General features: G+C 34.6%; 1 non-coding gene across 1 annotated transcript; it reads left to right on the top strand.

Annotated features, from left to right (window-relative positions):
* Positions 1 to 1,978: 1,978 nt before the first annotated feature.
* LOC128287011 (small nucleolar RNA R71) lies at positions 1,979 to 2,084 on the top strand. Its single transcript, XR_008277711.1, has one exon. It is a non-coding gene; the product is annotated as a small nucleolar RNA R71 (small nucleolar RNA).
* Positions 2,085 to 11,484: the final 9,400 nt, after the last annotated feature.

The following is an 11,484-nucleotide window of genomic DNA, read 5'->3' as shown; positions in this document are numbered from 1 at the left end:
TACTTACCTCTCCATTGAATGGTCATGGTGGTTCGAGGAGTTTATACTCCTCAATTCTGCTATCATGCTCATCAAAATAAGGTTTTAGACTGGTGTTGTTTACCTTAAAAGAGCCGAACTTGGGATGACTTACCTCGATTGTACCGAATGCGAAAGTGCTAAGTACCGTAAGAGGGGCTTCTTCATTCGGTTTGGTAGTGACAATGTGAGGATCTGTGGCATCTAATAAAACTTTATCTCCAACCTTAAGTTGATTTGGGAAGGTATTGAGCTCGTTCTGGTGTAGTTTTGGTTTATCGTGGGTTCTCGGTTTATGCGTCTGCCATTCATCTAGCTCCTCGATTTGTAGCCTTCATTCTTCATGAATAGGTCCTTTACTATTGCTTGAGAATGGCTCATGTACTTCCTTTAGACTCATTTCCTGCAAAGTAGGTTGCACCATATTATCAGTTTTAGTAGAATGGTTTAGACAATCACTTTCAATTTCTGATGTGTTGCCAGAATTGCGAGCTTGAAGGGTGATTGTTTTGTCTCCCACACGAAGTGTGAGCTCACCTATGCCAACATCGATAATCATTTTAGCAGTTGCTAAAAAGGGCCTTCCTAAAATCAAAGGAGTGTTTCTATCCTCCTCTATGTCTAGAACAATGAAGTCAATGCGAAATATAAATTTATCGATTTTAACTAGCACATATTCAATAATACCCCTAGGAAATCTTATAGTTTTATCTGCTAATTGAATACTCATCCTAGTATGTTTGGGTTTCCCAAGACCTAATTGTTTGAACATTTTGTAGGATGACGTTAATACTAGCCCCTAAATCAGCTAATGCATTATTAACATCTAAACTACCAATTAAGCAAGGAATTGTAAAACTCCCTGGATCTTTTAGTTTTTTGGGTAACTTATTCTGCAGAATAGCTGAGCAAACTGCGTTTAGCTACACATGCAACGCCTCATCCAACTTTTGCTTATTTGCTAAAAGCTTCTTTAAAAATTTCATTGCGTTTGGCATCTTCGATAGAGCTTCAATAAATGGTAAGTTAATATGTAATTTTTTTAAGAGTTTAAGGAATTTACCAAATTGTTCATCTGAGTGGTCTTTCCTTGTCGCATTAGGGTATGGCATGCGAGGTTTATATTCTGTACTTACCGATTTCTTCTCATTGTAGTCGACCTCACCTTTACTTTTGCTTGTCTCAGTTTCTTGCCTTGGTTCTGGTTCAGGTGTGACTAACCCTTCCTCATCTTGACTAGTAATTGCGTTGAGTTTCTCCCTTGGGTTGGATTCTGTGTTGCTTGGCAAGCTACCTTGTGGTCATTCATAAATCAATTTGGCAAGCTGTCCAATCTGAGTTTCAAGCCCTTGGATCGATGCTTGTTGATTTTTGAGTGTCGTCTCTGTATTTGAGTCTCTGAAACCGAGATGAATTTGGTTAGCATATCCTCAAGGTTCGGATTTTTCTCCTGCTGGTAAGTGGCTGTTGGTAGCCTGGAGGTGGTCTCTGATTTCCTTGGCCTCCTCATGAAAAATTTGGGTGGTTCCTCCAACCTGCATTGTAAGTATTGCTATATGGGTTATTTTGGAGTCTAGAGTTATTGTTACCCATATATTGGACTTGTTCCTCCTCGATGCTAGGTTTGAAGGGTTGATATTCTGTGCATGCTCCTCCTCTATTCGAATCGCACCTCATCACTGGATGTACCTGAGTAGAACCACACAAACTGTCAATCTTTTTTTTAAGAGTTCTACTTTGTTAGATAGCATAGTAATCGCGTCGACGTTAGCCTGCTGTTTTAGTTGGCTTAGTCCTCATGACTTGCCACTTATAGTTATTTAGTGACATCTCTTCAATAAATTCGTAAGCCTCTTCAGGTGTTTTGTTATTGATGGTTCCATCGGCTGCTGCATCAATCATCTATCTTGTCGAGGGGTTAACACCATTGTAGAATGTTTGAACTTGCAACCATAAAGGCAATCCATGGTGAGGACACCGTCGCAGTAGGTCCTTGTATCTCTCCCATGCATCGTAAAGAGTTTCTAAGTCCATCTGCACAAACGAATAGATATCATTACGAAATTTGGCCGTTTTAGCCGGTAGAAAATATTTTAATAAAAATTTTTCAGTCATTTGTTCCCAAGTAGTAATTGACCCTCGTGGTAACGAGTTCAACCACTGTTTATCTTTGTTCCTCAATAAAAAAGGGAATAACCGAAGATGAATGGCATCGTCAGAAATTCCATTAATTTTAAAAGTATCGTACAATTCCAGGAAATTTTCCAAGTGAGTGTTTGGATCCTTATCCTGCAAAACATCAAACTGAACAAATTGTTGTATCATTTGAATAGTGTTAGGTTTTTGTTCAAAATTATTCGCAACAATAGCAGGCCTAACAATACTTGACTTAGCTCCTGTTAATGTAAGTTTAGCATAATCATACATAGTACGAGGAGCAGGATTCTGATTTGCTAGTTCAGCGGTTATTGCAGGAGGTAGCTGATTGTCTTAGTTTTTAGCCATCTCCTCGGTTGTGGTTTGAATATTGTCCTATTGCTCGTTCTCTGTGTATCTTAAGCTTCACCTTATTTCTCTTTTGTTTCTGCAAATTGTGCGATCGATCTCACTGTCAAAAGTAATGGTCCTGACGGGTTTCTTCTAGTCATAAACTATAAAAACCTGCCAAGAGAAAGAAAAAGTAAATTAATAAATAATAATAGGAATAAAATAAAATTAACTTGCAAGAAAAATAAATTGCTAAAGTAATAAAAAATTGATTGTTCCTAATATCTTAGTTCCCCGGCAATGGTGCCAAAAACTTGATACGTGATTTTCGTGACAGGTTTTAAATATTTATAATGAATCGTTCTTGAAACTAACTATTATCACGACGAAGGCAAGTGTACCTATCGAACAGTAGTATAGTTTTAGCAAGACTGGATTGTTGAACCCAAAGGAACTAAAAGTACTAGTACTGACTGTCTTTTTATTATCTAGCCTAAGAATAATGGGGTTTTTTTTAACTAACTAATTAACTAACTAAGAATTCACAGAAAATAGAATTGGGGAATTACTTTTGGGAAAACGATTGAATTAAGACAATACCTAAGGAAAAATCCACCTAGACTTCACTTGTTATTCTGACTTCGAATCAGACGATTTATTCATTTAACTTGTTCTGTAGGAATCCCTAAGTTATATTATTATCCCTCTCGAGACTAACAACGTCTAACCCTAGGTTGAATAATTGAAATCTCTTTCTAATTAACTCCCTAGGGTTGCATTAACTCAATCTATGGATCCCCTTATTATGTTTCTCCCTAATCTGGCAAAATCTTGTCACCCTATCTCTAGGCGCGCAACCAACACAGCTTAATTATGACAAATGTACTCTTAGACAGGGTCTATTCCTCCTCTGAATAAGAGCTTAACTTGAATCAATATTCTGGAATATCAAGGCAAGAATTAAGAACACATAATTAAGAACAAGCCAAATATTTATCATACAATTCAGAAAGTAATAACAAGAATCGTCTTAGGTTTCATTCCCTTTAGGTATTTAGGGGATTTAGTTCATAACTAAAAAGGAAAACATCTCAGAAGAATAATGAATACAAAACATAAAGAAAACTCAAAACTCCTGAAGGGAAATTGAGGGAAGATCTTCAGTCTTGATGATGAATCCGGCTTCTAAGATGGATCAATCGGCTTTCCTTGAGCAATTCCCTGCCTCCTTCTCTGTGCCTCCCCTTTTCCTCCTCCTTTAGGGTGTATTTATAAGCTTTGGAATGCCTAAGAACCCTCAAAATTGGCCTTTTCTGAATTAGAATAAACTTGGGCTCGGTAGGGACACACCCGTGTGCGATTACTTCAGGCCGTGTCAAGCTTGTTAAATAGGCACGGGCGTGTGGTCCACCCGTGTGAGTCGTGCTTCATTTTTGCCAAATGGACACGACTGTGTGGTCTGCCCATGTGAGGAGGTTCAAGCCGTGTTGATTTTGCACGTTGGCCCTTTTTCTCCTTTTTTGGCCCGTTTCTCGTTTCTTTTGCTCTCCTATGTTAACCTAAGTATAAAACATGAAATTAAGGCATTGGGAGCATCGAATTCACCAATTCTAAGGAAAAATCATCCATAAAATGTGTTAAGCATGGGGTAAAAATATGTATAAATTACAGTTTATCACCCTAATTCACAAAATCACAAAATACACATAATTTGCTTATACACAGCTTAGCCGAATTTTCATATCTCTCATACAAGTCCATACATTTCATTTGTTTCACATTTTAATCCCTTAAAATAACGTTTTTACAATTCAACCCAAATTACTAAAATTCATCTAAAATCCAAAGACAAAACATGTAAACCCAACATCAAGCTTTCATATTTTAACATATAACATCAGTAAGCTCATGAATTCATCCATGGCACATTTCCAAATCATCAACAATTTCATGAATTTAAGCATAGTTTAGCTAGAGCACCTAACAACGATTACAAAAACATAGAAATTATCAAAAATCGAGCAAAACTCATACCTTAATCAAGAAATTCAATAGCTGAATGAAATGAAGCTTAAAACCCTTTCTTCCCTTCTATTTTTGGTAGAAAGATGAATAAAAATGGCCACATTTTGATTTGTTTTAATTAATATTAACATATTAGCCAATTTCCAATTTTTCCCTTATTTTTATAACATAATTAAACCATTACCAAATGTCCATTTATGTCCATTAATATTGTCAATGGACTAATAATCACATAAGGACCCTTGCTTTAAAGCCAAATCAAATAGGCACTTTTAATATCTAGCACACAACTTTTACATTTTACGCGATTAGGTCTTTTTTTCAAAATTAAACACACAAACGATTAAATTTGCACATAAGACTTTCACACATGTCAATTCACTTATAATAGGCACAGAAAATAATATTAGAATATTTTTCTAACTTGGATTTGTGGTCCCTAAACCACTATTTCGACTAGGGTCAAAACCAGACTGTTACAGAATGTTCGTCTTCATTGTTTGCATCTCCCCTTCTAGTCGGTCGAATTGTTAACTACATGTAGCATGGTCAGTCCTCATAGTTCTTTTTTGTAATGGTGGAGGTTGATAATGAGGGTTTTGTCAAGTTTGTGCTTGATTTTCTCCTCATTGGTTACCTCCCTATTTGAGGTTCAAATGATCCCTCAAATCTGGGTTATAGGTATTTGAATAGAGCTCTCGGTCCCAATTAACTATGTAACTTGCCTCCTCTGATGGGTTCTTAGAACATGGCTCTGTTCTCGTCGACTTAACAGGCGTCTCCAAACGATTAAGCTTTTCTACGATTCATTGGAATTGATTATCATTGTTATCTACATTTAGAGCTTTTATCATTGGAGGTTTGGATTTGTACATAAATGTCTGATTAGGCCACATGTATGAATTCATGGCCATGTCATTTATGATTTTGTAGGCTCGTTCATATGTATGAAACATGGGAGATCCTCCTACCGTACCATCTAGGTTAGATCTGATATGGCCGTCAACACCGTTGTAAAATATCTGGATTTAGAGCCACGCTTGCAATCGTTGATGTGGTCACTTTCTTAACATCGTGTTGAAGTGTTCCCATGCCTCGTACAAAGACTCACCTTCGTATTGTTTGAAATTGATGATTTCTCGCCTAAATTGAATAGTTCGACTTATCGGGAAAAATTCATATAAAATTTTTTCTACTAGATCTTTCTATGTTGTAACAGAACCTAGTTCTAATGAATTGAGCCAATCAGCCGCATTGTTACACAATGAGAACGGGAATAATCGAAGATGCACAACATCATTGGATACCCCATTGTACTTGAAGTTGTCGTGGAGTTATAAGAATTGCTTTAAGTGTTGGTTCGGGTCTTCCACCATATTTCCCTTGAATAGCAATGTATTTTGGCTCATCTAAATAGTGGTCATCTTTATCTCAAAATTATTACCGTTAATCACTGGCCGTTCGATGCTTTCGCACACCACATCGAGTCTAGGTAAAGCCTATTTACATAACTTTGGACATCTTCCCATATATTTGCTTGTAGTTTTCGTGAATCTCCTAATGGATTTTCTAAGGGAAAATTTATTACTATGGGTGGATCAGTGTTCATTAATTGACGATTGTGCCTAAGTATCTGCTCCAGATTTAGGTATAGTTCGATTGTGGTGTTAGAGGTTCAGGTCATAAACAACTTGAAAATTTAAAGGTTAAAAAGAAATTAAACAAACAATAATAAAAATAAATAATTAATTAAAAATATCGTACGTTTAGGCTTTAAATTCGAAACCTTCACGGCAACGACCCCAACAACTTGACTACCTATAAATGTGTTATTGTTTATAGTAAAAATTGCACATAAAAAAATATATAGAATTGGACCGGCAATGTCCGCAAGTATACGGGTCAAATTGTAATATAGTAATTGTGTATAATGAAACACAAAAAGTATTCTGAGGATTGATGGTCACTAAACTAACTATAAATACAACAAAGGCAAGTGCACCTAATGAATAATAGTATAGCTACGGTGAGTAGGGAATATCGTATCCATGAGGACTAAAAGTACTAGTAATTACCGTCTTCTGTTTATCTATCTAAAAATTGGGGTGATGTGTTTTAATCTAAAATTACTAAACTAATTTATCTAAGAACGCAACAGAGAATAAACCAAGGAGATAATCGAATAATAACCGATAGGATAGAATACCTAGGAAAGAATCCACCTAGACTTCTCCTTTTATTATGAATCTAAATTAAACAATTTATTCATTTGTGTCATGATTCGTAGAAATCCCTAAATTATGTTAATATCGCTTTTAAGAGTAAGACCAACTGACTCTAGGTTGATTAATTGAATTATCTTTCTAATTAAAACACCTATCGTAGCATTAACTCGATCTATGAATTCCCCTATTATATTTGACTCTAATTCGGTAGATTTATGTCGTCCTATTTCTTGGATTGCATGCAATTCCACTCAATTATGCTAGATCCACTCTTAAACACGGCCTTTTGCTCTACTGAATTAAGCACATTAAACATGAATTAATATCCCAACAATATTAAAACAAGAAATAAGCATACATAATTAAGAACAACAATCAAGTATTTATCACGTAAATCAGAAATCAAATAACAAGATTCATCATAGGTTTCATCTTCCCTAGGTATCTAGGGAATTTAGTTCATAATCCTGAATAGAAACATCTCAAAGTTAGAATAACCACAAGATATAAAGAAACTCAATAAAACTACGAAAGAAATTAAAAGGAGATCTTCGATCTTGATGGAGATCCACTTTTGAGTTGATTTTGATGGCGTTTTCGAGTGTTTTCTTTGATCTTCTCTAATTGCTCCTTTCTCTATTCTTCTAATTGGTATGTATAGTCTTTAGAATGCTCAAAGAGCCTAAAAATTGTGTTTTTTGCGTATTTGAGAAGTAGAGTACGAAATCAACACTGGCTGGCATGTGGGCATGTGGCCAGCCAGTCTGTTTCACACTGGCTGATGCCCAGTCCGTGTGGATCCTGAAATAGCTATTTTTGTTTGATTTTCTCTTGTTTTTGGCTCCTTTCTCTCCCAAATGCTCTCCTAAGTATAGAAACATGAATTTAAAGGATTAGGAGCACGAAATTCACTAATTTGCATAATTAATCATCCAAAAATGCGTTATGAGTAAGATTAAAATATGTTACTTTTATAGCTTATCAAGGATAGTACCTAAGGGAGGATAGAATAAATCTATAGAAAATCTCTTTACAATAATAAGTCTAAATAATAGTAATTAATTCCTCTATTATGATAAATCATAAAATAGACTAATATGATAAATTAAATAACTAAAATAAATAAATAATAAAATAAACAAATGACTTAAATTAATAAAACCAATCTGGAAGATTAACTCGTTTCAGGGTTTGTAATTAACTTTAGATTAGGGTTTTCTGGTGGATTAGCTAATGAGTAACCAATTATTAACTCCTGACCTCTAACTAACTAATTGATTGGTTGATACTTGCTTATCTCCCAACCTCACTTTCTCAACCAGGATAAACTACGATTTACTCGATTCGACTTATCTCCCAATCTCATCTAACCTATGATTACTTCCTAAGGTTGTCAAGCCTAGGATTTAGGAACACATTATTTATAACAACTAATACTCTTTAAAAACCCTAAATCTTCCATTAATCATGTCCCCATTGTGCAACTCAAAAGATAAGACAAAGAGGCTACCCGAATTAGCGTTGATGTTCCTCGGATGTAGTCGAGTGGTCTTCGTTGTATCGATTTAGCTCCAAATTGTAGTGCCACATAATTTGTGGGGTTCCTACATAGAATAAACTCATTTTTTTAGTTTATATTTAAATTGAACAAAAGATAACTAAAATTTTCCAAATCCTAAAATTAACTAAAGTCTCAAAATAAAATCAAATTCATAAAAACAAAATCTAAAAATTAAAGCTCGAAGTTAGTCAGAATAGGGTTCCAACTTTTTCGTATCCTTATTGTCCTTATTTTCCTTCTCTTTTTTTGGGTTTTTTTCCTCATCAGTTTTGTTGTCCTAGATTTAGTCATCTTTGAGATGTGAAAATTTTGGCATCTTAAGGCGTGCCTTCTTGAATAATCCTTGAATAATGGTCTCACCTAAAGCATCCATTACCCTATCCATTCAAAAGTAATACAATTGGTACTCCTATTTTGTTAATGTTGGGTTACTCTTTGCTTTTTCTATAGAGGGAAATCTTCTTTTCGTTACACTTGTGTCCTCTTCCTGTCGCTAACTTGTTTGTGATGTGATGCGATGAGGTACTTATAAATTGAATCTCCGATTGTATTCATAGTTGGATGCAACCACCATTTCGATCTACCCATAGGGACCTTCTCCTTTTTACATAAGGCGGTTATGAGATGTGGAAAAAAGAGTCCCACTTTCTCTTCGTGAATGCAACGAATCATGCTTCGATATATCCATGTTCCAATACATAACTCTTCTTTTTGCAAGGTAGTGTGTAACATTATAGCTAGAAAAGTGGTTATGTTAGAACAATTCATAGTAGGGTAAATTTGGGTGCAAACGTATTGCACCTATAGCTTAGCTAAAGGAATCATGCTCGATGGATGAAATGATATCTACGAATTAGTAGCTAAATCACTTTTCCATTCTCATTTCCCTTTGGTTAAGTAGTCTATGACATCATCTAAACTAGTAATTGGACAAAAATTCAGATCGGTTTTCTGTATAAAAGCATACATGTAGAATGGAATGGTGTAAAACCTACAAAGTTCTAGTCCAAAAATTAAAATTCCCTCCCCTCTTATAGTAATATAATACCATCATTCACCCAACGATCTTTTTTCTTTGTAATATTTAAGAAAGGCATAGAATTCTTGAAACATTGGAATGCATGCCGATTTGATTAGGTGTTTACTGAAATTTTTCCACTTATAGGCATGCACTATTTTCCAAACTTCACCTCCACTATCCATTGGGAATTTGAATCCTCATTCTTGGAGGATAATTTTCTTTCGAATACATTATAAGTGTGTGTCAAGCTCATTCCTTTTCATGCTTAGAAATTTTCAGTGAACGACGATTCGTTGTTCAACACTCCTTGAATGTGTTTGGCATCCATCACAACAAATGCAAGTTTATTAGTTTCACACTTAACCAATACAGGAAATATAAATAATTGTGAAAATTAAATAGGTTAAAGTTTAGAATCCATAACCTATTGTATCCCCTTCGTGGAGTTTTTGATGATGTGTTTACTATAAAACGAGTTTCTATGTATGTGGCCATGAGGATGAATGAAGAAACAATTACTATGCAGCACTCTAAAAGGTGGTATGTTATTTGTAGGGAATGGAGAAACAATAGGAAAGGATTTTTCTTTTATGTGCTTTGCAATTGGTAAGTGTTTTAAGAAGGCTTTAATGAGGTATTTAAGGGGTTTGATAAGGTTTCTAGGGTTAAACCGATGTGGTTTGTGACCGCCTAGTAAAAATAGCACACCAGAAATATATAGAATTCAATTGGCGGTGTCCCTAAGTATATGGGTCAAATTGAAATATAATAAATGTGGACGATGGAACACAAAAAGTATTCTGAGGATTGTACCCAAGCGACGATGGAATAAATTTATAAAAAATCTCTTTACAATAATAAGTCTAATAGTAGTAATTAATTCCTATATTACGATAAATCATAAAATAGATTAATAAGAGAAATTGAATAACTAAAATAAATAAACGAGAAAATAAACAAATGAATTAAATCAATAAAACCAATCAAGAAGATTAACTCATTTTAGGGTTTGTAAGTAACTTAGAATTAGTGTTTTAGGGTGGATTAGCTATCGGTTAACCAATTATTACCTCCCAACCTCTAACTAATTAATCGATTGGTTGATAGTCACTTAACTCCTAACCTCACTTTCTCAACTAGTATAAACTATGATTTATTCAGTTCAACTTATCTCCTAATCTCATCTAACCTATGGTCACTTCCTAGGGTTGTCAAGCTTAAGGTTTAGGAACACAAAATTTGTACCAACTAATCCTCTCGGGAAACCTTAAATCCTCCATTAATCACGTTCCCATCCACTCGTTAATATCAACTGAATTAAACATGTAAAACACAAGAATAAATTGAAAGAGAAAAGAGATTAGAATAATCCTAGATTGATGTTGACTAAAGGATAGAGTAATGAATCTCTCGATTGGAATAATTGACTATCTATAACAGCCCGATTTTGGGCCTAGTCAGAATAGTGGTTTTGGAAACACTATTTTCGGGCCGAAGAAATTATTTTTAATGTTATTTTATGTTTTATATCATGATTATATAGGTGTATGAAAAATTTGGTGAATTAATATTAACGTTTGTGAGCTTAATTGCGAAAAAGGACTAAATCGCATAAAGGGCAAAACTTATGTTTTACTACCCAAATGTGTTAAATAGATTAGAGAACCATAATTTTAGGTCTTTAAAGTGCAAATAGACCTTTAAATATAGGTTGGCCGTCCATAGAGACAAAGATAAGACAATTTTCAAAGTTAGGTGGAATTTGGTAGCTTATTTGACTAAAAAGAAAATAAAATAAAGAGAGAATGATATCATCTTCTTCTCATCCCTTTCTCCACCGAAAATACTAGAAAAGAGGGCCTTTTTGAAGCTTTAAAATTTTATCTAGGTTATCCTCTTGCAAGTAAGTGATTTTGATGACTTTTCTTGATGATTTTTACATTTTTGGGACCCCTAATGCTTAATCTAGCTATTGAGGGGACTATTTTGCAAAATGGTTGAGAGATTAGGGTTTTTACATGAAAGCATATGTGTTGTTAACAGAAATTTTATGGAAGAATATGAGTCTTGGTTGTGTAATAAACAACTTTTGTGAAAGGATTTTCAAGGAAAACATCTAAAAAGGTCATTTTGTAAAAGTTATAAAA

This window comes from Gossypium arboreum, chromosome 13, assembly GCF_025698485.1.
Source record: "Gossypium arboreum isolate Shixiya-1 chromosome 13, ASM2569848v2, whole genome shotgun sequence".
NCBI lineage: Eukaryota > Viridiplantae > Streptophyta > Magnoliopsida > Malvales > Malvaceae > Gossypium > Gossypium arboreum.
The sequence above is the reverse complement of the archived record's forward strand: the minus strand, read 5'-3'. Positions and strand labels throughout refer to the sequence as shown.